The following is a 23072-nucleotide window of genomic DNA, read 5'->3' as shown; positions in this document are numbered from 1 at the left end:
GCCTTAGCAGGGTAGCCATCAGTAATCCTCATTTTGGCGGGCGCAGGCGCCGCCACTGCTCCTCCCCCTCATTGTAACCTCGGACAATTGGCCTTTTTATGGCTAGTCTGGTTGCAGTGGAAACAAATCAAGCCCTTCTTGGGGCAATCCCTGCTCACGTGGCCCTGCTGACCACACGTATAACATGTCGGGCTAGTCCCCCGGCAAGCTCCACCATGAAATCTCCCACACTTGGCACACTGGCCACGACCCTGCTGGCCTTTACTAGATGAATCCGAGGTCTTAGGCTTTTTAGCCTGAGCCACTGATGTCTGTGCCTGCTCAGGATTCCGCTTGGTGCGGAAGTCCAACTCCATCTCCCGCTCACGGGCCTTGTCCACCATCTCATTCAGGGTTTTGCACCCTATGAAGCTCACAAATTCCCGGATATCATCCCTCAGCATGGAATGATACCTCGTCCGCCTCATGTTCTCATCGGTAGCATACTATGGGATCAACAATGCTCGTTCCTGAAACTTGGTGGTGATCTCTGCCACAGTCTTGGTGGTCTACTAGAGCTCCTGGAACTCTCTCACCATCCTTTGCACCTCAATGGCTGGTGCAAACTCCAAATCAAATCGTCGAACAAACTCGGCCCATGTCATCTCAGCCACACCGTCTGCTCCCACCTGACTAGTCACCTTGCCCCACCAGTCTCAGGCTCTGTCTCTCAGCATACATGAAGCAAAACCCACATTTTCCGCATCCGGGCAAGAACTCGTGCGTTGGGCATTCTCGATATCCGTTACCTAGCGTCGGCTAACAATGGGGTCCCTAACCCCGAAAAACTCATGCGTTCCGTACGCCTTGAACTCCTGGAACGAGGGAGCTCGGGGCCCAACCTGGCCCGCAGCAATCTCGGCTCTGAACGCCCTGAGCCTCTCCTCCATAATCTCCATCATACCCTCATTGACCGTCCCAAAGATAACCAGGGTAGCGTCAAGTATGCCCCTGGTAACCTCGGCTGCAATAAGCTCATGCAGCCTCTCGTCAATGGCCTCGGTAGTGTCACTTGACCCAGCCCCGGATCCAGATCCCGATCCTGATCCCCCTGTTCCAAATCGTGTCACCACCATGCTGAACGGAAATGTCATAAATCATAATGATTAGGATATATATATAGGGGATCTTCCCACACCGATCCTCCTTGGAGCTGTCAGATCTAACATTGGTTCGGGTACAGGTCCTGTGCTTTCAGTAGTATGGGCCCAAATACTACCTTCCACACCTACCTGTACCTTCCCCAAGACTCTACATGATGACTCCAATTCGCCCTAAAACAAATCATATCCCACAGACTACTGCATATCTCAAATCCTAGGCGACCCTAAGATTTGCTCTACCCATATCAATCAGACCGATCATAATAGGTTGCCTTTATGCATGCAAATTATACACAGAAGAGGATCAAATAGACTTTCGAATAAGAGACTCTACCCTACGACCACAACTAAATGAGGAACAGGAAATAAGGCCAAATCAATCATTCTAAGGCTATTAGCTCCTAACCGTATACAATTTTAAAAGCATACACATAGCAAGCTTCTTATAATTATCACAGCTCAAATATCAGTATAACATGGCTAACACATTGGGGAACTACTTACTTGGTTCGGCAGATCACACGCGTTGCACTCTCCTCTTTTCCATGCTTTAAAAGTTCTAACTTTCATTTTTATTTTTGAAAACAATTTTACCATTTCCTTAGTTTGAGTCCTGACACACCCGAGAGTGTGCCTGAATCCCTCAAACCAAGGCTCTGATACCAACTTGTAACGACCCAAATTTTCAAAGAAAATTGTCATTTTTAATTAACCAAAGTACTCCCACAAACATGAGGTTTTCGAATACAATTGTTTTCAAAATTCATAATCATTACAAATTTATTTCACATTATCAGAGTGTCCCATAAAACGCCTAAGAGATAGTGCACGCCGCGCCATCAAACCTTGCCCTTTCCCTTGGGCTCAGATGTACCTGAAACAAATCCACAAACTGTAAGCTAATTCTTAGTGAGTCCCCCAGAGCATACCCCACACACAATCCACATAACACATATCATATTAGCTATAAAAGCTATCTCTGCCACATAAGCCATGCATACAACATATAAGGAAGCCATGGAAACCCTCCAGGGTCTTACACCTAGTGCCACTGGAACCCCCACGTGGTCTTACTACCTGCCATGGGAACCACCACATGGTCTTCCTGCCATGGGAACCCCCACATGGTCTTCCTGTCATGGGAACCCCCACATGGTCTTCCTACCAAGCAAATATCATACAAGCTAATCATACAAATATACTAGGATGCCATGGAAACCCTCCAAGGTCTTATACCAAATGCCACGGGAACCCCCACGTGGCCTTAGTCTACTGCCATGGGAACCCCCTGGGGTCTTCCATGTAAATGTTATACTAACATAACGCATAATCAATCGACAAACCACATATCATAGAATGGGCCGGCCTTGGTGCCTTAGACCCATTGGTATGGTGAGAAGACTCACCTCTCGAATGTTGAATTGATAAGCTAAGATCTGATATGTCCCCCACACTGCTCCTCTTCAACTTCCTATAATCATCATGTGATTAACTTGTCATGATCCCATAAATACCATAGATGCCCTCAAAGTCAACGGTCAAGTTCAACAGTCCATGTTGGTCTCAACTCGTCGAGTGCATCCATCAACTCGTCGAGTTTTCTGAGTAATTCATCCACTCGCCGAGTTACCTGAGTAACTCACCAAGTCCCTCCATGTCCAAAACCGAAAACTTATGAAACCGAAAACTCATGACAACCGAAAACTCAGAAGACCCAAAAACGGGTAAACCCTACTCGACTCGTCGAGTCAGCTAAAGGACTCAACGAGTTCCTTTAGTCTGCCTTGACCTTCCTATAGGTGATAAGGAAGCAAGGTCGATCTAGGGTTTTCTCTGGCTAATAAAGTGATAAGGGAGGCCACAAGAGGCAGGTTATGTTCTTTAAATAGGGTGCAAACCCTAAAAATTATGCTTTCTCTTTACAGCTCCTACTCGTCGAGTCGGGGCGTTCTGACTCGTCGGGTAGGTCCCGATCCCACGTCCACAAAAATGTCTCTACTCGACGATTTAGACTCCCAACTTGCCGAGTCCACGCACAAAAACCCTAAAAATTAAATAAATTAAGTAATACCTGGAACAGGTGTTACAGGATCACACATGCACAAAAATATCTCTACTCTTCCTGTTAGTCTTTGAATATCCTTTATCGGGGATGGGGATCTTAGATCAATGATTGCTTTGATTTGCTCAATACTTGCTTCAGTTCCTCTTTTGGTCACCATGTACCCAAGGAACTTGCCTGATCTCATTCCAAAGTGACACTTGGAGGGGTTCAGCTTCATGCTATATCCGTCAAGTATGTCGAAGGCTTCTTCAAGATCCTTGAGATTGTCTTCAGCTTTCTTTGACTTGACAACCATGTCATCAATGTAGACTTCCATGGTGTCCCCCAGTTTCTCTTTGAAAATCTTGTTGATAAGCCTTTGATATGTTGCACCTACATTTTTAAGACCAAATGGCATGGCAGTATAACAATATATACCTGTTGGGTTTATGAATGTTGTATATTCTTGGTTAGATGGTTCCATTTGGGTTTGTTGGAATCCAGCTAATGCGTCCATGAATGTTAGTAACTCATGACCAACCATGGCGTCTATCATGGAGTCTATGTGTGGTAGAGGGAAAGGATCCTTGGGACAAACCTTGTTGAGATCCATATAATCCACACATACTCTCCATTTTCCATTCTTCTTTTGTACTACGACCACGTTGGCTAGCCACCTTGGGAAATTCACTTCCTTGATCATTCCTGTTTTGAGAAGTTTTTCTACTTCTTCTTGTATGATTTGGTTTCTCTCTGTTGCAAATTTCCTTCTCTTTTGGTGTATTGGTCTAAAAGAAGGATCAATATTAATTTTATGGGTTATTATATTTTTGTCTATACATGTCATGTCCTTGTGCTTCCATGTAAATGTCTTGCTTTTAGCTCTGAGGAACTTATTAGTCCTTGTTCGATTGGTTCTGGTATTGAGGATCCTATGTGAACTTTGGCATCAGGATCCTCAAGGTTCACGAGCACTAACTTTATATCTTGCTCTCTTGATCCTAACACATCTTGTGCCCCCTGCTTTAATTGCTATGCTTGTCGTGGTATTATTGAAGATTTCATTGATGTCTTGCAACACTCCTTGGATTCTTGTTAATCATCTGCGATCTTCACTGTCCCACATAGGGTGGGCATCTTCACACATTGATGGTATGTCGATGGGACACTACTAGAAAACAACCCTTTAATGACACATAAACAATGACACACACTGATTTACGATACGTATTTTTTGAGCGTCCTAAAAATAATGCCAGTTTTCCAAAATTTGAAGGATAGAGGACACACATTTGTGCGTGCCCTAAAATTAGTGTCGGAAAAGAAAAAAAAATACGAAGGGCGCCTATCATAAAATGTGTGTCAGGTAAGTGTGTCGCTTTATATTTTTTTTAATGAAACACGCGTTTTAATTAAGGGGGGAAATGAAATCCCCAAAAATTAAACCCCCGCCTATTATATCTAAAAAATTAAAACCCCTGCCTCTTCCAATTAGCAAGAAAAAAGCCCTAGGGTCTTCGTCTTCACCCACCTTCAGCGCCTCCAACGCTTCTGTGTTCATCCAACGCAACTCATGATCTCTCCGGAAGAAAACCTCAAACTACATCCTCCACATGAAAAAACCCCTAATTGGCGGCCATATAACATGCTTTATCTTAGTCTTTCCTCCATTGATGTACAAACACTTCTTCTCCTGCGACTTTAGGTATCTCTCTCTCTCTCTCTCTCTCTCTCTCTCTCTCTCTCTCTTTCTCTCTAACCTAAAACCCAACCTGCAATTTCATAGAGATATCCCATGGATGTAACAAATGTTGTCTCGTCTCACTGATCTTCGCATATCTCACTGAAATCGTAATAAAAATCAATCATTATCTTCACCTATTGTCATCATGTGTCATTTTTCTCTCCCTTATCCCTACTCTGATTGCTTTCCATTGTCCCTTCCTCCTCCTCATCACCGTTGTTTTCGGTCGCTGATACGCTGGAGTGGGATGAACCTGCTATGTGCGCAGTGGTTGAGGATTCTGGCGATGATTTTGTGACTGACGAGGACGTTAAGCCACCCATTTCTGTTAGGGCTTATTTCTTCTCTACCATGTATGATAATTGCCACTTAAAATGGTTAATTTTTCCTATTCATCACTTCATTCGTTGTGAATATTTCGTGATTTGATTGTAGTGTGGATTTGAGAAATTTGGTGGAATAAAACAGACCCGATTTTATCCAGCCTTCATCACGCATGACTAATTACATTATATTACTGCTTCTTCGTGATGTTTTTGATGTGCCAAGACAATGAGACTTTAGACAACAAAAAGCATTAGAAGATCTTGTGATGTCAAAATCTTTGCCTTTGAGACCTGGTGCTGAAGAGTGAGTTGTGCAATCCTTTTCGGTAAATAATATTTGTCCTTATTTAGTGCATCATTCATTTTCTGTACTTTATTTCTTATTTTAACTTGAATACGATGTTTCTTTCTTTCTTAAGAGATTATCTGGAAGGGCCTCTGATACCTACTATATTGATCTTTAGTGCGCTTTATAAAACTACATCTCAACTCTCTCATGTAAGGTTTGTAATGTTCCTTATTCCTAATGGTCCTTAAAGATCTACCAACAGTAAAAACTACAAATAACGCATGCATGTGTAATTAATTGTATGTAGGTTGGAGACTAGGACTAGTTCGGGATACCATAGATGTACTTCTAGAGAAACTCCCGATTAGTTCTGCTATGGCTCTACCAAGTATTTCTGCTCTTTATCGAACTGCATAAGTTATAAGCTCTATTCTAAACATAACCTACTCCAAAAAGGCAAGTGAAAATTCTTTCTTTCTTCCACCACTAACTAGTAACTATAACCATATATATATATATATATATATATATATATATATATATATATATGCTTAGGTTATTTTGTTTTTACTAAGTATTGTGTGCCTTTGAAAATGATTCTGAGCCAATCATTTGGGGTAATTTAAGTAAGGGTTTTATATTTAGTAACTAATTAAAAATAATCAATATAATGACATTTTGTGAAAGATAACGGATATAAAGGGGTAGTATAGTACATTAGCATCCCCTTTAGAATAGGGAAATAGTTTTATCTTTGGCAACCGAATACCTCCTTCCCCATTTTCTCACAAAGATGCAACTCGATTAGAAAATCAACCGAAGACTAAAAATCATTCCGATTTCCTTGTGTCTTACATAAAACTAGAAGATTCGGTGAAGGTTTTTTGTTATACAACTGATTAGTGAACCCTAGAAAAAGTAGAAGAAGGCATCGGGGCGTCTCGGTGAGTTTTATTCTAGAAGAATGCAGAGTACAAGATCAAGTGCATACAAGTCCAAGTTCAAGAACATCGCAGACACGGTGTTGAATCTTGAAGAAGATGATGATTTCATTTATAATTTTTCATGTTAATCTAGTGTTTATGATTTTTCTAGGGTTTGTGTTTGACGAGATTTTGTTACATTTACAAGTTCTTTTTATCGATTTTAACATGATCAACATGTGTATATGTAATTCTTGTAGAATATGAAGTGTAAAATTTTAATAGAATGACTTTAGACAATTTGTTGTTTGGTTTGTAATAACTACATTCTAACAGAATACTTGTAGCATGAGGTAATATATGTAATTCTTATAGATTATGTAATTTCATGTAGATTATATCTTAATGAGATTCTAACAGAATCATAATATGATTTGGTATTCTGTGTTTTTATATGATAAATGAAGGGTAAGTAAATTCCAAATGAATGAAGGATGTGATATTCTAATAGAATGGAACGAGAAATAAGGATGAAGATATGATATTTTCATATAATCATTCTTGAATTCCCGGTTGAAGAATAAAAACATTCTAATATATTCTTATATATTCGAACTAAAATACAAATTCATACATATACTTACAGGCTAGTAGCTTTATACATTTTATTATAGTTATACATATTCTAAAAGAATACCAACAAAAATGAAGAAAATTCCTAAAAAATAACAACATTCTTAAACTATGAGTATGATCAATCTTTGATTCATTCTTCAAGTTATTCCTTACACATTCTTCCATCCATTCCTATCACAAATACAACAAAAACTATGAATGGTTAAAAACATGTTACTTGCAATTCCTATCACTTTATATATATTCTGGAAGAATACATAGAATATGGTAGACTACATAGAATATATTCTGAAAGAATATGGTAAAACTTTGATTCTGGAATAATATTGCACATACTTTCTTTGCTTGTGATCCTTCAATGGTTTACATGTAAGTTACAAATCAACAACACAATTATTTACTCAATTTTCATGAGATGAGGTAAAACAAAATAATTTCATGATCATTCTTTTAATTAGGCCTACTGAAATTATATATCCATATGATGCGAGAATTGAACCAAACAAGATTAGTGCACTTTACATAAACATAAATTGAAAACTGAACCAAACATAATTGAAAGGTAAACAACTATTTCAAAAAGTAAAAATAAAACCATTCCTCAAAATATAAGAACTATCTACACTTATTAAAAATTCACTTAGGACCATAGAGAAGAGTTTTTGATGGAGAAGTGACCAATTAAAAATTAAATCTTCATTTAGGCATTTAGTCGAACACTTGGTGTTCAGAAAAAAGACCCGGATAACTAAAAACACTTTCTGAGAAACTCATATTATTTTCAGCAAATAAATGGTCTGACTGAAATCTATTAGAAGAGAAGCGAGAGAATGTGATATTGGATCGGTTTATAATGTGTACCTTATGATTTTTGGTGCATTCACTCAGCATCAAACGAACGAATATAGATTTCAGGTGGAGATCGATCCTCCTCCCTTGAATCGATTTTCATGTATGGATGTGGAAATGAGATGAACAGAAAATTCGGGAATAAAAAATAAAAATGAGGTGATTACATGTGGCTATGTCTCTTTCTCTGTGTCTTTTTCTTTCCGCTTGTTCTCTGCAATGGTGGTCGATGTACCACTAGGTGAAGAAGAAAGAATATAGAAATTAAAAAGAAATAATCGTGTGATAGAATATAGAAATTAAGTCAGCCTATTTATTTTATTTCCATAATTACATGGAAATAAAAAAGGTGTTCCTGTGGTTGTACTAGCTGCCTACAGTAAATGTGATTAAAATATAGCAAAGTGATATAAGCATTGTTCTTCCATTTTTGTTCTTAAACATATGCGTCCATTATTCAAGATTTTCTTTCTTCTGCTTATATGCAAGTTCAATGGGTTTATTTACTCTTTTTCCCTCTGGTTTCCATATGCAGTATGCAGAGATTGAGAAGGTTGTTGAACATTATCAATTTTTTCTTTTCTTATTAAAGTTCTTGATATCAACTATTTTTTCTTTTTTCTATTTTTACATTTTATCACCATTTGGTTGATAATTAAATAATTGTATGTATATCTTTTTATGTAGGTTACTACTAATAGATGGGAGAGTGGGCTTTTCATCTTGTTTTTAGTTGTTTTTGCAATTATAGCAGATGGATATGTACTAAAAAGGTATAAAGCTCAACTGGGTGTTGAAAATTGACATCTATTAGTGTTTTAAAGGTGTGGATAAGGTTATAACCGTAATTTTGTCTTGATTTAGGGGCTTGAGGACCCAAACACAAGTAGATACAAGGTTCTTCTGAGTTGTTCTTTAATTATAACTGTAGTAGCTATTTAATCGAGGAATGAAACGAGATCAGAATTGAAATGAATTAAGAACACAAAGAGTAAATATAATCTTGTTTCAGCTTATATTATGCTTTCTCGATACAAAGAGTTTTAGACAGAAGAGTAGCAAAAGTTCTATCTATCTTATGTATCCTTCCCTATTTATAGGAAAAACTAGAAAGCACACAAAAAATACAAAGGGCTAAACATTACAGTTTCGAAATAGCTATGCCTTTTTAATAACATTACATTACTATTGAATACAAAATAACCTTCGACACCTTACAACAAACTTCGACTCTTACAATCTCCCCCTTTGTAAGTAGTGTCGAAATCAGGTTATCAAAGCTTGAGCAGCCATATACAGTGTCCTTCTGATCTCCGCATACCAATTCATTACTTTCTTCAGCTCTGCTTGATCCCCATCATTATTCTTCTTACAACTATATATACGCACAATTAAGTTTGTATATTGAGCAGTTATATATCTTTCAACATCACATGACTGGAATAAAAACTTCATTGACTTCCCCTTTTTGCTTTTTTCCATTGAAAACAATCACTAATGGCTTCAAACATATCTCCCCATCTACATAGTTCTTTAAGTCAACTTGATTCTTCAACACAGACTCAGGAACAGTAATTTCTTTTCCCATTGACAAAGCCAATTCGACATCAGTCAATGCTAGACAATCATAGTAATTGTCTATGACGATTTTGACATGACCCAAACCCAGTCTCAATACTTCTTTACTTGTTCCTTGAAGTTTCGAAACATCCATGTCTTTGAGAATGTTTGCAACTTGAATAAGTTCACTCAAATTCAACAAGGGAAAATCAGCAATTGAAAAGTCACAAGCAACATTATTGGCTCTCACAACATGAAATCGAAAATTTTGGAGCATATTTTCGAAAAGCACATCCTTAGTTATACTCACCACACGAACAATCTTGACTAAGGACCAAACCTCATCATGTTCCTTTCCCAACACAGCATGAAACCTCAGCTTCAAATGTATCAAAATCATCTTTATCTTCAAATTTATCAATGACTTTATATTGTGTTGTAATGAACATCATCTCATTGATTGGAAAATCGAGTTGATTCATGTCAGAATTCTCGATGGCATAGCTCTTTCTTGGCTTCTTTTCAAACTCATACATTTCACTGTAAGCTACTCTTGCTTCGATATTCTCATAACTGTGTAGCTTCCTTGGATCACCTTTGTTCAAAGTAGGAGGATCATCTTTACGAAGCATCAAAATACTTTGAATTTGACGCTGCTTTTCCATTTCCGCTTCGATTTCAGCTTTTCTTTCTTCCTTTGATTTTTCTATAACAGGCCCATTTCCTTTCCCTTTTTCTGTTTCTGTTTGCTTGGGTTTCGAAGAACTACCCTCACCTGTAGACCCAATTACAATGCCTTTAACAATCGTCCTTGTGGTAACTATAGTTGCCATCACTGGTTCAGCATTCAAAATTTTTGGTTTTGATGTTGGAATTTGAGTTGAAAAGACTTTACCAACAACCTTTGCTGCTTCGTTAGTTTTCCCAGAAGCACCTTCTCCTTTACCAACAACCTTCCTTTCTCCCCCTTGCACCCCTGTGACAACAGGTGGGGCATTTGTTGGTAAGAGATTAACCAATTGAGACAATGGAGCTAACTACTTTTGAATAGAAGCTTTGAATGAACAAAACTTCTGAGTTAAAAACTCAGGAGTTAAGAGAGATGAAGAACCAGACTTCAAAACCAACTCTTTCAATTCACTGAGCATGACATCAAGCATCCCAAAACTTTTAACATCACCAAGTGCTTTTTTATCAAACTTGGGAATAACTGATTGATACCATTCCACCACATTCGTTACAACCCCTGCTATAATGACCACTTTCGAAAGGAGAGAATAATAATTGGTATTCAACTCTTGAAGCGCTTTTGCCACATCAACCTTCAATTCCTCAAGCTTTCTATTCACACCTTCTCGAATAGTCTTGACATCCTTAATAAAAAGAACATGACGTTCCTTCGCAACCAACCTTAACTCCTTGATTTCACTATTGAAAGTGTCATATTGAGCCTTTATTCGGAGCTCATTGTTTTTATCCATGACATCCAACTTTTGTTGAAGTCGAAACTCCTGAGCTTTGAGCATAACATAGACTTTAATGCCAGATAAAGAATGTTTGGCTCCTGCATCTGCTTGAAATTGCAATAAAGAGTTGAGCTTTCTGTTGAGAATCTTAAATTGTTTCCCCGGCATAAGCATGTGATCTGGGATGTCTTCTTCTTCAGGATCAAATTCTAAGTCAGCAAATGATCCTCCAAATCCTCCACCATCAGTGTCATCATCATTCATCGTTTTGGGTGGTTCAGTTGATTGAGACGGAAATAGAGAAAGGATAGGTTGATTCATGACTTGATCAAAAGTGGGTGAATGTGTGGATGTAGAGACAGTTGTGATAAATGGTGGTGGCAATGAAGTATTGGTAGTAGTGGTAAAAGTTTCGAAAATACCTTGAGTAGTTGAAACTGGGTTTTCTTTGTTTGAGACTCCTTCACCCATATTAACATGTACATCTGTATCAGATACGTGTATAGGAATGCCTGAGGTTCGAACCTCCTCATGAGATGACTTGGTTGGTATGACCGAAGTCTACTCAGGAGTCGATATTTTGATTTTGTCACCAAGAATAGTAGTTGTGTCCACTATTGAAGTTTTCACAGAGCTACTTGAAATTTCTATCTCCTCATTCGATTTGACAGGAGATTTCTTCTTAGATGAAACATCACCCATTGGTGTTACAGGAACATCTTCTTCTTCCATAGAGTCTTCCTGAAGAATCAACTTTCTCTTCTTTTGCTTCTTGGAAATATGTTTAGCATCATCCTCAACTCTGCGTTTTTTAGAGGATGGAGAAACCAGTACAGGTACATCACGCAGGACAAGACCTTTACGAGTTACATGAGGATTTCGAACCATGGATGGTGAAAAGCTAAATGACCGTTCAAGAGAATTTTGTGACTTACGAGCTACCTTTTAAGACGCTTTAGCAAACCAGTTTTCGAAGGAACTAACTCCTTTGAAGGATCAACAGTTTCAAGCTCAACAGGCTTCTCCAACTTCTTCGAAACTTTACCTCCATCTCCAGACTTCTTCTTAGGAGACTTAAACACTTTCTCCTCTTTAATAGGTTTCGAAGGGCTAGTTTCAACAACCTTCTTTGGCTTTCGTGACTTCTTAGAAGAACCTTCATCAGATCATGGAAGTAAAACTCCAGTCTCAATAGAAGGATTGATTGTCTGTAAATATTCCACTAACACAAGATTCGATGGATCAACCATTTTGATCATTGCATCCGGAATTCGAGCGACTGACGGAAACACAATCACATCATCTTCGATAGCCTTTGGGTAGTGATACTTTACAAAATCATCCTTTGGTTCATCAGCAGACACTTGAATACCTTCTTTCTCATATGCATATTGAAGAATCAAACTCCAATATCTAGCACAAGAAACCCCATCCACAGCATTTGTATTTTCCACACTCTTCAGGAATTCCTTCCATATATGAGTTGCATAATCCACTGATAGGTCATAGTATATTCCAGACACCATTACATACACCTCCAGTTTTCCTTTATCCAAACCAACACTTCGACCAGTCATACATCGAAGATAAATGCCAAAAAGAAAATTCCAGATGCAAGGAAGGCTTGATTTCTTGAACTCGCTAATCTTGGTAAGAATAGGTTGATAACCCATTTAATTGAACATGTGAATCACCTGTTCATTAGTGACCTTCTCGAAAAGTGGAAAATTAGGGATTTCAAGAATCTTAGCAAAAAGCTTCTTGGACAAACGAAACTTTTTATCATTCACCGGATTGAATGTAACGGTGTACATCGTCTTGTTGTAAGAGGCAGTGGAACCAGAAATGGATAGCCAAGACATTGGAACATCATACGAATTAAACATTGCAGTAGACAAAACTGAATGTTTTAGAGCAACAACCAACATCTTGAGTTCGTTTGGATAAAAAGAGACATCACCATCAACTTGATAATTCGTACTTTGAATCTTCATAATGGGTTGAGAAGATATATCTTCAGTAGTGTTAGATTGATGAGCAGCCATTGCTAGGGTTTGCTTGAAAACTTGAAGAACAGAAGAAAAGAGAGCACATATCGTCTTTGAGTAGGTTAAGAAATCGTAAAGTTTGAATGAATACCTAATTTCCTTTTTATCTGTATCTTTAATTTGAATCTCAAACGGTTGCCATTAATCAACATGACACGTGGCCCTTGAAAATCGCACCATTAGCTGTCAAATACGCCATGTCAGAGAAAGTCATGAACACTGTTTCCTAGAAACACACACAGTTACCAAACCGTCACATCAAGAGTCACTTCGTGAGTACCTAGTGGATAAGGACCAAAACCTTCGAAATGGAGGTTGGGTTCTTTTTCTTTTGGGTTTGAAAACGAAGTCATGTGCCAGACTTTCGAAATCATCGGCCTGAGTTGGTAATACTCGGGACCTCAAGGATTTCGTGAGTGCATTGTGCCAAAGAAAAAGATAAGAAGCAAACTAAGAATATTTTGATTCTGTGATGACGAAAATATAATTTTCGACATAAAAGTAGATAAATCTCAGGCAAAGATTGCTTCGCTAATCATCAAGAGAGATGATCAACAGCTTGTGTGGTTTTCCGTGAATTACAATCGAATACTTGTTAAGAAGTATCGAAGGGCTTCTTTTAGCATGGCTTCGAATGTAACATCCATAAAAGTCATGCCAAATTTAAACTTTTAAAAACATTTCAAATACCAATAGTTATTACAAAAAGGTTTCCAAAATAGTTTCATATCAGAGTATCCCAGAAATCCAAATCAAAATATGAGGAAGTGTACGGTCACGCCTTCGCCTTCACGCGGTTATCCGTTATACCTGAAACAATAATCGATAAATGTAAGCTCGAAGGCTTAGTGAGTTAACCCTAAAATACCAACCTCCTACAACCATAACATATCATATAACAAACACAGAACAACATGCATCTCGAGTCTACAGTGTGACTGGTCCGCCCGCACCGGGCCTTCCGTCCACCTGGTCCACTCTCTGAGCCTACAGTATGATTGGACCGCCCGCAGCGGGACTTCAGTATATCTGGCCCACTCTCCGAGCCTCGGCACGTCTGGACCGCCCTTTCGGGGCCTTCAGCCTATCCGGACCGCTCCCCGGGCCTTCGGCCTGACTATGTGCCCTCTTGGGCCTGCAGTCTATCTGGTCCTCCCTGGCTATGTTGGCCTACAACACGAAGCACTACCCACCTCAACCCAATCCCCCATACCAACAAACAATCATGTGCACATAATATCATACGCTATCATGTATATAACAGATAATCATACCGATCTAACAGATCACTAACACAGCAACCATCCTATAACCAGGATACCGACCTAACCGGTCACTAACATAACCTCATCCTATATACCAGGATACCGACCTAAACTAGGCCACTAAACATAATACCATCCTAACTAGCAAGATGCAGATCTAGCCGAACAATAAACATATCAAGCAAGTACCCGGATACAAATCTGATAAAGGGCCGGCCTTGGTGCCTTAGACCCTGTTGATATAGTGAGGATAACTCACCTTGCAATGCCGAACTGAACCATGAAATCACGCTCCCGAAATACTGACCCAAACTCCTACACCTATAACCACCAATGATCCATTTTCATAAATACTCATTTACCAAATACCTTCAAAAGTCAAACATGGTCAACCCTGGTCAAATTCCAAGTCAACAGTCAAGGTCAACAGTGCATGTTGACCCAACTCGTCGAGTCCAACTACTGACTCGTCGAGTTCCTCCAAAATTCAAAAACCGCAAAAACCCTGAGTCAACTCACCGAGTTTCCCACCAACTCGTCGAGTCCACGCGTGTCTGAATGTCGGGAAGAACCCTTACTGACTCGTTGAGTCTTCTTACTGACTCACCGAGTCCATGCAAAACCAATACGGGCAATCTTCAACCGACTCGTCGAGTCGACCATGCAACTCGTCGAGTCCCATTCAGTCCATCACTCATTCAAACGATTTTAAGCTGCTCCAAAGCTCCAAACAGTAGATCTATGCTCCTAGGGTGTTGTTATCATGTAAAGTTGCTAACTTTACGTGCATGCAAGGTTCTATGAAGCGAAAACACTCATAACTAGCATTAGGAGAAGGTTTTGGACATGAAGGAGGGCTAGGGCTTCATAAAGCTTGAGGCTTTATGTCCATAAGGCCTTGGGAAGTCAAGATATGAAACTATGCCCTTGTGACAAGCTCAAATCCGAGATCATGCCATAGAAATGACCATTTCTTTTACCAAAAAGGGAGATCTAAGCAATGAAATGTAAAGGTGGTAGCTTTATACCTCAATATTGTTGTCACAACACTGGAAAGGCTGGATCTACAAGCTCTTCCTTGTTCCAAGCTCTTAACTCCTCAAGAAATGCTCGAATACACTCTCTTTTGGTCTCACACACTCAAGAATAGAGACTAGCTAGCTATTAGGGTTTCTCTGGACGTGAAGGTGACAGGGGAGGCTGAGGAGGAAAGTTAAGGACCTTTAAATAGGGTGCAAACCCTAAAAATTAGGTTTTACACTTTCCAGCACCTACTCGTCAAGTCAGCTCCTCCAACTCATCGAGTAGGGTCTAAATCCCACGCGGATGATTTGGTCACTACTCGACGAGTTGGCCTATCAACTCGTCGAGTCGCCTCTGAAACATGACTCTTGGAGCTTTAAACTGATATCGGGAAATCAGGATGTTACAACTCTCCCCCACTTAAACTAGGCTTCGCCCTCGAAGCCTGCTGCAGTGCACAAATACGGATAATGCCCTCACCATGCAACCTCCGGCTTCCCAGTCAACTTAAATCCCTCCCGATGTTGTCGCTGGTCTCCTTACATAGTTCAAGTGCTCTCCAACCTGAACATCACCCAGTGATACAACCGCCTCTTCATCCAATATGCGCCTTCATAGATTAACAACTAACATACACCGAGCCTTCAGTATGACTGGACCGCCTCTCAGGGCCTACAGTCTCCCCAGACCGCTCGCTGAGCGTTTGACCTGACTGGGCCGCCTTGCCAGGCCTTCGATCTTTCCGAACCGTCCTAGTCCGCTAACCTCCTGCCCCAATCCTTCTTTTCGACTGAACCCCTATGCCTACGACTTACTGTCGGCCCACACCGGATATCTTGGCCTACTTCATAGAGCAGGACCACCTCAGCCCAATCAAGCCCAACATGCCATCCGATAAACCATCAGGATCAGATGTCCGCATAATACCGATAATAATCTAGGTTGTCGTTCCTTATCGCCCACCTCTTCCATAGAATGCAGTCCTGCAAGCGATTACCACCAAACAACATACCTACCACTACCAGCCAACCGGCACGACACTCATATCTAGCCCATATCACCCTTCGGGTTGGAATACCAATATGTCAAGTCCAATTGATCGTAGGGTCCTTCATCCTCGGGGTGGAATACCCTAGATTGGAATACCAACATGTCGAATCAGTTCAACCATCGAGTTGAAATTCTCAGGGTTTGTTGGCCTACCGCCTCAACCCTACCACTCCTCTTGAGCCTCTGTGCCTACGACTTTCAGCCGGCTCGCACCGGGTATCTTGGCCTACTGAATAAAGCAGGACCGCCTCAACCCTACCCACATATAATGTGTCACCATAGACAATCAAGAGAAAGATCTAACCTGGTTCACATAACCTGATTGACAGGACATTCTAATCCAATGCCTTCCTAAAGCTAATGAATACCCATTCGGATCTACTCCTAGTCCCCAACTGGAGTATTACCCGATCCAAGAAGATTAATCCTTTGAGACACTCTGAACTGATGAGATCACCAAGATCCTATGTACTCCATCTGATCTCTAATAACAACTTCCGATCAAACCAAAAATACACCGGACTCTTCAGCCAACTCCAGCAGCATGTTCAATACTTGGGGACAGACCTACTGATTGCTATAGCATAGCAGCATACTCAATACCCGAACATAGATCTACAAACACATATAGAGTCTTCAGCATGAATAGACCGCCTTACCAGGCATTCAGCCTATCTGGACCACTCTCAGAACCTTCAGCATGTCTGGACCGCCTCTTTGGGCCTTCAGCGTGCCTAGACCGTCCTCCGAACCTTCAGCATGTCTGGACTGCCTCTCTGGGCCTTCAGCCTATCTGGACCGCTCTCTGAACCTTCAGCATGTCTGGACCGCCTCTCCGGGCCTTCAGCCTGTCTGGACCATTCTCCGAGCCTTCGGCCTGACTGGTACGCCCCACCGGCCTTCAGTTTATCCGGACCGCTCCAAACTGTTGAGCATCACCCTGGACCACCCCTCCTGGTGCTCTCTCTCATGCAGCATGTTCTCACCCACTTGGGGCTTCGAACTTCTGATCCATTTTTTGGACTATAACCCCGGCCTAACCTTAGGCCTCATGTCGATCGCCCATCCTCTCGGAAAACCGTGGTCTGATCCCTGACCCGCGTATCTACCACATACGCTACATAACCCGCACACTCGTGCTGAATGCACTGTCGAACCCTGGTAGCTAACATAACCCTCAATGGCTGATGCTCCATCTGAGAGTTTCCAATTCTCCCCCACTTGGGACACTAACTACTACCTACTAGCGGCGAAACCAGAACATAACTTAACCGTCCCTACTAGGTATTATCATCCTTATCTATGGATCATTTAACCCTGGAGTGAACCACCTCCACAGAATAACCTTCCCGACATGGAGCAACCGAACTTGAAAAGAAACCCGAACCCCAGTTGAACACTTCTGCATCTCCGATTCACGACTACTGGCCCTGGAATGGTGATCCTATATCCTAACTTCCTGTTCTCCAACACCCCTGGATACTAACCGTCTACAACCCCTCGATACTAAACTCCTCTGACCCTTCTATGTTTTAATATCTCACGCAAAAAGAGGTGGAAAAATTCACAATATAACCATAAACAGTAAGATAAGAGATGGAAACGTACCCGCAGCCACATCTGGCGCTGTCCTGACCTCCTCTGCTGTAAGCTGGAAGGCACGTCCCTGAGCCCTCGTAGGCTCTGCTCTACCCTGGCCCGCGACAGTAGTCCTCAATGTAGCAAGTTGTGGACAGTTGGCCTTCATGTTACCAACCTGATGGCAATGATAACAAATCCTCAAGTCCTGAACCGGGGCCAACTGGCGACAATCCCTCGCATAGTGCTCCTCCTTTCCGCACTTGTGGCACGCACCACCGGACTTACAAACTCCGGTATGACCCTTCCCGCACTTCTCACAAGTGCGTCCGCTCTGACCTCCAACCCTAGAATCAGCGGTCTTGGACCGCTTTGGCGTCGGTTGTAACTGCATCGGGGCCTGCCTCTGCTCTCGCAACTGTAACTCAATCTCCAGCTCCCGCCGCCTAGCGGCCTCCTGTAAATCTAGCAACGTATCACATCGCTGGGTAGCAAAGAACTTTCTAATGTCAGTCTTGAGCATGCTCAGATAACGTGTCATCTGAGCCTGCTCGGAAGCAAACTCCGGGCAAAACATCGCCCTCTCAGTGAACATATGGGTGATCTCCGTCACCGACTTCGTGTCCTGTTTCAACTCTAAGAACTCCTGAGCTAGCCGCTCACGCTCGACCCGTGGAATGTAGCGGGAGCGGAACATCTCCCTAAACTGATCCCAAGAAACTGCAGCTCTCCACTCATCCGAATAAGACCCTGTCATCAATCTCCACCAGTCCTTCGCCCCGGACCTCAACATGTTCAGGGCACACCTGACCTTCTGGTCAGTCGGGCAGGAACATGTGAAAAAACACCCCTCGATGTCCGATATCAACCTCATGGCTATGATAGGGTCATAAATCCCATCGAAATTTGGGGGCTTCGTGTTATCAAAGTCCCGGTACTGGAACCCCCGACCGGATCATCCCCCTGCCGTTGTTACAGCCGATGTAGCTGCTGCGGCAGCCGTCTTAGCTAGGGCTGCATATCTGTCATCAAAATACTCCATCATAGCGGTCTTGATAGACCCAAACAGCTCCAGAATCTGACCCCATACAATTTCGACCGCCTCCTCACAGATGATCTCCCTGACTCGATCCTCTATCAATACTGGTCCATCCTGACTGATGACCTCGGGTGCTGCCGGGGAACCCTGATCGTCCTGCCCTGATCCCGATCTAGATCCCATCACGAAACGCCTCGTAACCACCATACTGAAAATATAACAGGAAGATATCATACAATACGCACAAACGACGGGGAACCTAACCCTAACCACACCCTAGGGGTTGTGACTTCCTTGCTACGCGTATGGGTCATGTGCTTTCAGTAGTACGGGCCCATACTACCTTCCACACCTACCCATATTTGTCTCAAGTATCATCACAACACCCTAACAATATACATAAACATAGCGAGCGCTCAATCCTCACTCTTAGAGGAATGTTAAATATCTCCTGACTGGCCTCCCGGCCTCGCACAACCCACCCATGAAACTTCCACCAACCCTGCAGCACTAGTGTATGCTAGGCATACATAATGATGGACCCTATAGACTTTCGAATATCCGATCCTACGCTAAGCCCCCAATCAGACAAGAACAGAACATCAGGCCAAACCAAACATTCTCAGGCTATAAGATCTTAATTATGTATAACCGTGATGCATACATTGAGCAACTACAATAATGATGCCAATCTCATATAAAGAAAACCCTAGGCTAGCAGGCATCATGTAATCAGACAATTCTATCATGCAATTCCTGAATATCCCTACCCTAGTACTAGCATGTTGTTCTATCATATCACAATATCAAATAACCGTATGGTATTTTGGGGTCTACTTACTGGCTCCGGCTGATCATACACTTGCATCCTCCATTATTATTTTGAAAAGAATTTGAAAATCATTTTGAAACTCCTTTCCTTGATTTGAGACTGGATTCACACTAGTGTTCCTCCAATTCACTCAAACATGGGCTCGAATACCAACTTGTAACATCCATAAAAATCATGCCAAATTTAAACTTTTAAAAACATTTCAAATACCAATAGTTATTACAAAAAGGTTTCCAAAATAGATTCATATCAGAGTACCCCAGAAATCCAAAATCAAAATATGAGGAAATGTAAGGTCACGCCTTCGCCTTCCCACGTTCATCCGCTGTACCTGAAACAATAATCGATAAATGTAAGCTTGAAGGCTTAGTGAGTTACCCCCAAAATACCAACCTCCTACAACCATAACATATCATATAACAAACACAGAACAACATGCATCTCGAGTCTACAGTGTGACTGGTCTGCCCGCACCGGGCCTTCAGTCCACCTGGTCCATTCTCTAAGCCTACAGTATGATTGGACCACCCGCACCGGGCCTTCAGTCTATCTGGCCCACTCTCCGAGCCTCGGCACGTCTGGACCGCCCTCTCGGGGCCTTTAACCTATCCGGACCATGCGTCGGGCCTTCGGCCTGACTATGTGCCCTCCTAGGCCTGCAGTCTATCTGGTCCGTCCTAGGTATGTTGGCCTACAGCACGAAGTAGGACCTGCCTCAACCCAATCCTCCATACCAACAAACAATCATGTGCACATAATATCATACGCTAGCATGTATATAAAAGATAATCATACCGATCTAACAGATCACTAACACAGCAACCATCCTATAACCAGGATACCGACCTAACCGGTCACTAACATAACCTTATCCTATATGCCAAGATACCGACCTAAACCAGGTCACTAAACATAATACCATCCTAACTACCAGGATACAGATCTAGCAGAACAATAAACATATCAAGCAAATACCCATATACAAATCCGATAAAGGGCCGGCCTTGGTACCTTAGACCCTGTTGATATAGTGAGGATAACTCACTTTGCAATGCCGAACTGAACCACGAAATCACGCTCCCGAAATACTGCCCCAAACTCCAACACCTATAACCACCAATGATCCATTTTCATAAATACCCATTTACCAAATACCTTCAAAAGTCAAACATGGTCAACCCAGGTCAAAGTCCAAGTCAACAGTCAAGGTCAACAGTCCATGTTGACCCAACTCGTCGAGTCCAACTACTGACTCGTCGAGTTCCTCCAAAATTCAAAAACCGCGAAAACCCTGAGTCAACTCTCCGAGTTCCCACCAACTCGTCGAGTCCACGCGTGTCTAAATGTCAGGAAGAACCCTAACTGACTCGTCGAGTCTTCTTACTGACTCACCGAGTCCATGCAAAACCAATACGGGCAATCTTCAACCGACTCGTCGAGTCGACCATGCAACTCGTCGAGTCCCATTCAGTCCATCACTCATTCAGACGATTTTAAGCTGCTCCAAAGCTCCAAACAGTAGATCTATGCTCCTAGGGTGTTGTTATCATGTAAAGTTGCTAACTTTACGTGCATGCAAGGTTCTATGAAGCCAAAACACTCATAACTAGCATTAGGAGAAGGTTTTGGGCATGAAAGAGGGCTAGGGCATCATAAAGCTTGAGGCTTTATGTCCATAAGGCCTTGGGAAGTCAGGATCTGAAACTATGCCCTTGTGACAAGCTTAAATCCGAGTGTGACCCCATCATGCCCTAGAAATGACCATTTCTTTTACCAAAAAGGGATATCTAAGCAATGAAATTTAAAGGTGGTAGCTTTATACTTCAATCTTGTTGTCACAACACTGGAAAGGCAGGATCTACAAGCTCTTCCTTGTTCCAAGCTCTTAACTCCTCAAGAAATGCTCCAATACACTCTCTTTTGGTCTCACACACTCAAGAATAGAAACTAGCTAGCTATTAGGGTTTCTCTGGACGTGAAGGTGACAGGGGAGGCTGAGGAGGAAAGTTAAGGACCTTTAATTAGCGTGCAAACCCTAAAAATTAGGGTTTTTACTTCCCAGCACCTACTCGTCAAGTCGGGTCCTCCAACTCGTCGAGTAGGGTCTAAAACCCACGCGGCTAATTTGGTCACTACTCGACGAGTTGGCATATCAACCCGTCGAGTCGCCTCTGAAACATGACTCTTGGAGCTTTGAATTGATATTGGGAAATCGGGATGTTACATCGAAGGTGGCTTAAAATTTCATTACATGTCAGCACTTAACATAAGGTGAGTAATTGTAACAGAAATTACTTGTTTGACCAGTGTAGTCAGTGACAAGTATCTTTTGTAAAATTTTATCGAGTGACAAGGATAACGAATAATACTCACACGGAAATCATATTCAAGAAAACAACATATTAGTTGGATCATGTTGGGAAACAAATGTTGTGGGTTTCGAACATTTGATCAAGATCACTCAAATCGAAACAATATGATTTGGAGTATTGAAAATTGGTACTGAAACAAATGTTTCGTTAAAGCTGGAACAAAGTTCCCCATCAATTCCTTCAAAGTTTTGAGAATATGGGTTTCACTATCATCACGGTCTCATGAATCTAGATCATTAACACAGAGATTTAATATGTCTAAATCCTGATTGGTTTTACCAGAGATCTCAAGGACATATGTTTTGGTGTGTGATTGTGTAAGAGCTTTAGGATGAAAAAGATAGGATAAAATAAACGAATGTACCTCTGCTATGATTGGACTAAGCAGTAAACTCTTAACTCAATTGAGAAGAGTAAGGTAGCTCAGAAATGAATGAGAATATAGCCTATTTGGGAAGGAATTCTCAGAATGAGAAAACCATTAAGGCTTCGAAGCTCATAGCATTATCGAGGCTTGGGTCAACATGTTGCAGCATGCTTCTAGGGACATCTTAACTGGTACATAGTTTTCGAAAATATACCTTCCCTCAAAGCAGCAAGCATGTATCAAGAAAATTCTCCATTCGCTACATCTACACAACAAAAGTAAAAACACACAAGAAAAGGAAAATATTTTTGGATTTTTGTTTTATAAAATGAAAATAACAAAAATAAGAAAATCTTTTTGGTATTTTTAAATTTTTCAAAAGAAAATAATGAGAAAATATTTGTGGTGTTTTTGATTTTTCGACATAAAAAAAATTGTGTTGAGCTAACGAAAATTTGTGATTAAGCGGATTGTACATGATGTCGAAATCGAAGCGTGTCGAAGCGCTGAACATGAATA

The sequence above is a fragment of the Lactuca virosa genome, chromosome 9 (assembly GCF_052849685.1).
Source record: "Lactuca virosa cultivar CGN04683 chromosome 9, Lactuca_virosa_CGN04683_v6, whole genome shotgun sequence".
Lineage (NCBI taxonomy): Eukaryota > Viridiplantae > Streptophyta > Magnoliopsida > Asterales > Asteraceae > Lactuca > Lactuca virosa.
This window is presented reverse-complemented; position numbering follows the sequence as displayed.